Here is a 6,845-nt window from a genome sequence, read left to right as displayed (position 1 = left end):
CCCCCAGAACAAATTTTATTCGTATCTAGAGGGTCCACTGTATTTGTTAAATTCACATACTGCGGTCGCACCAAATGGTGCTCAAGAAGAGGAGTTTGGATTTAATATCCCGCTTTATCACTACCCTAAGGAGTCTCAAAGCGGCTAACAATCTCCTTTCCCCTCCTCCCACCCAACAGACACCCTGTGAGGTGGGTGGGGCTGAGAGACTTCAGAGAAGTGTGACTTGCCCAAGGTCACCCAGCAGCTGCATGTGGAGGAGCAGAGATGCGAACCCGATTCCCCAGATTACGAGTCTACTACTCTTAACCACTACACCACACTGGCTCTCAAGGCAGCTAACAACATTAAAATGCAAAGTATAAAGCAAAATAATAACCAACCATTACGGAGATTGGTAGAACAGAAAATATTGAAATTCAGCTCACAGGTGGTCTTTTGGAAATTGGCCTTAAACTCTTCCTTTTTTTTTATTGCAACAATACAAATCTACATTATCAGAATGCTAGAAATTCATATATATAGCTAGGTATAAAAGAGGGCCATAGACCAAGAGCCAGCAGAAAGGAGAAGAGTGTTTTGCTGGAATACACAGCAAGGGCCTCACACACACACCAATTCAAACTTTCTGCTTCAAGAAGACACAGGTCTGACGTAAAGAAAGCTACCAGTCCATGACAGTAATCTGTTGCTCGAGTTTCCAACCTCTTTCACTCAGGGCACTGCAGTTGTTTATGGAGAAGGAAGAGAATGGAGTAACGGTGCAAATACAAGTAGGCTGGATCAACCAATACGAGATGAAGTTTTTTAACCCTATAAGTAATAGTAGCAGCAGCAAATGCTCTAAGCTAGAGACTCAGGATGTGCTTTATCGACTCCTTGAAAGCTTTCAGCTCCATAGGGTAGCTGGAGGTCATTATTTCAACTTAAGGAGCAATAAGTAGTTTTCCACTGAAAGCTGGGGAAAGGGAAGGGAAAAACTTTAATCAATATATGCCCTGTTAAACACTTTTTCTAAAGGTCAGGAAAAGAGAAAGTTGAAGCAATGCTCCTTTTCTCAATGTACTCTGGGAAACCAAAGGGGCATCATGTTCCTATTATTCCATTAAGTTTAGCAGGTGTGCATCAATAAATTTCACAAAGAGAGGCGCCAGCAGGAAGAATGTATCTACGCAGTGGCTTTGAAAGTCACCAGATGTCTATGTAACGTCACCCCACAGTCGACACAAATAATGCTTTGGGCTGACCCTCTCATCTGTCCCACAGAACCCAGGCGAAGATGTAGTATTTGTTGAACTAATGTGGACTGTGGACTCTGTATGGTATCACACTTCAGACATGGGCAACAAAATGACAACTTTCCTCAGTTATCCATTTTATCACCCCATTTTTGTTTTTGCCCTAATTGCTTAATTCAATGGCACAGCAAGTTGCATCAAGTGATCATTATTAATGCCACATGTCCTACGACAATTAACTAATTAACCATATTTTATTTTATTTTCAAAGAAATACTGTAGGTACACCCCAAAATCATAAAATTCTCATAGTACGAAAATCAGTTATATTTAGCCATCTTTAAGATACTTCATGCTTGACAACAGAATGGTTATTAGAATATGTATCATTGATGCTCACTGTTCTCATGGGGTACCTCCTGGGGCTGAAGGTCAGTTATGGGCGGAGATGGACAAAAGTGGGCGAAGCCTGAGGGAAATGTAAGCTGTTACTATTACATTTCCACATTTCCAGTCATGCAAAAAGCAGAGGTTTCTACACACACATATACTCACAGTTCCATCTGGGCTTGCAAGAGGTGTCTTCACAGTTCATAGAAACATTCAAACCAAGCAAAAGGGTTAGAAGACGGTGCAGAGCACTCCCATAACTTTGGAACATACCTTAACCTGATGGGCATGTACTTAAAAGACAGGAAGTTGAGATTGCCCATGAAATTATCTTCTGCACTAGCCTACCAAAATGACGACAGGTTTCACATGATATAGCAAGTTTCTTGAGCTCTAAAAATGGATCTACACCATTGACCTGAATCTACCACATAACGTATGACAATATTTTGTTTGCTTTTATTTTGTATTCTCTTATTGGCCAATATAATTTAGTACATCAAATAATCCCACCATATATATATATGGGTGTGTGTGTGTGTGTGTGTGTGTACACACACACACACACACACACACACAGCTTGATAGTAAGAAAAACCCCTCATGTTTTTCTACAAACAATTAATTGCAGTAATTCTTTTTAAGGAAACATTATTTCCTTTATTTTGTTAGGTACCTTCAATAAAGTCAGAAATGTTGAAGTCTGGGTTTTTTGTGGTGTTTTTTTTTCCTTTTTGGAAAGAAAGACAAATCTGTTTCCAGTTTAACTTTTATCCCTTCCTACTTTCAGTGCCCTTAGCCTATTGCAGAGCAGAGAATCCATAGCCCTTCAATGAAACAAAACTGCCAGCCCCGCTATTTTTTCCTTTTTCAAAAAATCTCTAGCTTTCTGTTACTTTGAAAGATTTTAAAAGCCCTTTTTTTTTTAAAGAAAAAGTGTTTTTTCTTCCTACTAGAGGCTTTGTGTGATCTCTAGATGTCTTATTCTCAGATGGCTACACCATTAGAACACTGTTCTGAGAAGCAGCATGAAATGTGTGTAATCAAAGCCCTATTTGGCCATTTCCCCCAATAGCATTAGGGGAGGGAGAACCTGCTTGTTCACTGGCCTCCTCCCTTTGCAGCATTCCTAAAAGCCTGCCCTTGCACGTGTCCAAGGTCAGCTGCTGATGCTGCAGGCCGCTGTTCTCCTCATGTGCAGTCCTAGAGCCAGCTTCCTGCTATAGATGTCCCCATGGGAGGCTATGGGGCTCAGCCACCAGGAACAAAACATGAGACCAGAGCCAGCAAAGAGGACCTTTCTGATGGGAAGCATGTGAGGGAGAATGCTTGAACAGTGCTAAAGTGTTTGCAGATTTATTTATTTTTCAAATTGAAAGATGACTGTGAGGGTAAGGAGAATATCCAAATGTAGTTCACCCTCTTTGAGGGACAATGTGACCTTTAAATGCATAGTATGGCCCATCCCCACTAATTCCCCTTGCGCACCACCCATTATTCCATCATGCAGCACAAAACCTCCAGATAAAAACCTGGCAAACCAAAGACTTATACCACCTAAAAGACTTCTACAAAACTAACAAACCCTTATCAACATAATAAATATATGGCAAACTTGGAGACACTCAAATGCCCTGGCTAACACACCACCAATTACATGCCCTCTTAAACAATCCAGTAGTAAAATCTGCAGCAACTAGGCCCCTGACAACCTCCAAAAACCTCCTCCTAACAACAAAGGGACAGGGCAAAGGGATCAGAGCCGTCCTTCCTACTGGGCTGACTGGCACGTTGCACCAGGGCGCCAGCCTCTCAGGGGCGCCCCAGTGAGTGGGGGAGCTGCGCGGCCCACGTGGAGGCAAGGCCAGGGCGTGCAGCAGAAAGAGCTCTGCCGCTCCCGAGCCCAAGCAGGGGGGCGGTGGGAACAGCGCCCGAAAGGGCTCCTTTCGGTGTGCTGTTTCCGCCACAACCCCTCGCAACAGCAGGCTTGCTAGCCGCTGTTCCAATGGCACCTAGCTAGCTGGGGGGGGGGCGCCAGAGGGATTTTGCACCATGGTGCTGGATACCCTTAAGACGGCCCTGAAAGGGATGGTATCCACAATGTACAAAATACTACTCCAAAATCCCACAAACCCCCTAGACGTAATCAAAAAACAATGGGAGGATGACATAGGCATTGAGATTAACCCAACTCAGTGGACCAGAATGTGGTCTAAACCTCCCTTTAAATCCATATCAGCAAAAAGGAAATAACTCACTCTGAAACTCACAGATAGTACCTATCACCAAGGAAACTAGCAGTAACACGCCCAGGAATCTCACCAAAATGCTGGAGAGGATGCACCTCCACAGGCACATACTTCCACATGTGGTGGGAATGTTCCAAAATCCAACTATTCTGGACAACAATCATACAAGAAATATGCAAAATAACTACCGTAAGCAAGTATTAGAAGTCCCCCCAGAATTGGCCTTACTAAACATAATGCCCACTCACATCACAAAGAGCTCATAGCCCACCTATTCTCAGCAGCCAGAAACATCATAGCCAGACATTGGAGAGACCTGTCAGGAGTAAGCATGGACCAACGGTATCAAATAGTATGGGAAACAGCTTTATTAGAAAAAACTAACCAATAAACTAAAACTGAGACAGGGACAAATGCCTTCACCCCGGTATGGCTCCCCTTTATCACATACACAGCCCAACAAGTCAACGACAAGAATCCGCTAACAACATACGAATCAATCTGGCTAACCTGATTCAAAAACACACACACACCCCACTCACACATGAAAAGAAAGTTCACCACAGCCAATCACAAACAAACAACCACACCCTAGGCCAGGCATAGGCAACATAGCTGCCAAGTTATCCCTTTTTTACAGGGATTTTCCCTTATGCTGAATAGGCTTCCTCGCGAGAAAAGGGGAAACTTGGCAGCTGTGATAGGCAACCTTGGCTCTCCAGATGTTTTGGAACTACAACTCCCATGATCCCTGACCACTGCCCCTGTTAGCTAGGGATCATGGGAGTTGTAGTTCCAAAACATCTGGAGAGCCAAGGTTGCCTATGCCTGCTCTAGGCCAACCCTAACCTCTCTCACCACCAAAGGAACACAAGTAAATAGTAAAGAGAACCTGCAGAAGCGGCGCTGACACAAAACCCCACACATACACTAAGTATAATGTAGAAGCATTGCCTCCCCCCCACCCCCACCCCCACTCACCATGCCCCTCTCCACCTCTTTCCCCCCTTTCTTCCTTATGTAACACTAATGTCTCAACAAATGAAGCTGATCTGTAGAAAACATAACTTGAAAAAGAGGCATTGCAGATACTTTTGTAAACCAAGAAATCTTTACTAAAAATATCTTCCTTTGTTTTTTGAAAAATTGTATAGCTGTGCCGCATCCAGATTCCATTATCTTAAGTCTGCTAACTTAACTGCAGGAAGCAAAGCCAGTGCACTGTTTGGATATATACAGACAGGAAATTTTTATGATGGGCCATACAGAGCTTTGTGTTGAAAGAAGCTAGTTTACTCTGCCTGGAGCTAGTACAGAGTTCAAGAGCACCTTCAGTCACTGGAGGCAAGTAGGGGTCATGCTGACTAATCAGCTCTTACTCCCTCCCCCCACTGAGTTCAAGGAAAGCAGGGTGCCTCTTGCCACTGTGTGACTTGAACTTCACTATCTTGAAAAGGCTTAAAACAAGACAGCTGTTCAACAGCTGTAACTGAAGGTACTCTGTATACCCCTGCTATATAGGAAAAAAGGAAGGAAGGAAGGCACTGTTGTCTTCAGTCTTTGGAGAACAGAGGAAGAAAGGACTGTTATTTCTCCCTCCGTAGCCTCAGCTACTCAAAATACTTTACCTCTTGACCTTCCAAGAACCTTAGTTTGCTTATGAAATAAAGTGCCTCAAGATCCCGCACCCACCTCCATCAGTATTGAGTGGCCTGCAATTCATTTTATCAGGGTTTATAAGACCTTTAAAAAAAAAAAGCTCTGGGACATTATTATGTTTCCAAGGACCTTGGAATGCCACAGGGTCAGGAGGTGAGCAGTTTTTTGTGGGTTTTTTTTTTTTGTAACAGAAAATAGGCTGTAGTCTTACATATACTTAGTAATAAGTAAGTCCCACTGACCTCAGTGAGTCTAGCATTTGAGTGAACATCTTTGGTAACAGACTAAGATTTGTAAATAGCTAGTACCCTACCCCAGGTATCATCATGTATCTCAGAGGCTTCTGTAAGAATTTTGAAAAATCCAAAACTGCTTTTGAAAATTCGTGCATATGGATATTTGGCACTCCTGAGTTGAACAGAGGCTCCTGAACTTTCTATTTCTCTATTTCTCTTGTGTCTGAGCCTCTTCTGTGACATGTTGTTCAATTGCTCAATATACGAGGCACATACCTTTTGGGAGAAGTTACCTTTTATTGATGTAGAAACACAAGCCTTGAGACCTGTAGGTTATCTTCTACCCAGAGATGCTCCTGACTGTCCAAGTTGCAGAATCACCTCTTATCGTTTGCATCTAATAGCCAAGCTGAAAGAGGGCAGCAGCCTGGGTGCTATCATTTGTGCCTTGGAAAGCACTTGGTTTGACTACTATCATGTTCAGGTTGACCTTTGAAATAATGTCCAGAAAATGTAATCAGTACAGTCAACTTATGCATTGAAGCAGGAAAGCACTAGTGAATTTACCTTTTCCTCCTAATAGCAAACTCAATAGTGAGCGCTGACCAAATGGAGCCAGAAGAGGGCCACTGAGAAACAAGGGGGAAATGCCCATGTTTGCAAAACTACAGATTTTTGTTGGGTAGAAGGCACTAAGGCAGAGCTTTCCAAACTGTGTGTCGCAACACATTAGTGTGTCGGTTGCAGTGTATCGTGTGAACCCTCCCCAGGCTCTTTCCCAGGGCTGGGAAGGGGTTAGTTTAACCTCCAGTCTTCTAGTAAAACTGAACTACTGCGTCGCGACTTGCAAAATGTGTGTCACCAACATGAAAAGTTTGAAAATCTCTGCACTAAGGAACTTCCAGGACACAGGAATAACACAACATTCAGAACAGTAATATCAACTGAGGAAGGATAAAGTAATGTGTTGCTGATATCTCTTTGATCTCTCGGATCTAACAAATATAAGGAATTATGGTGGTTTGGAGACTTTACAGCTCAGCTAATGTGTGACAACTTGCATGCTTATAATG

Source organism: Zootoca vivipara, chromosome 1 (genome assembly GCF_965207765.1).
Source record: "Zootoca vivipara chromosome 1, rZooViv2.hap1.1, whole genome shotgun sequence".
NCBI lineage: Eukaryota > Metazoa > Chordata > Lepidosauria > Squamata > Lacertidae > Zootoca > Zootoca vivipara.
Note: the sequence above shows the minus strand (reverse complement) of the source record.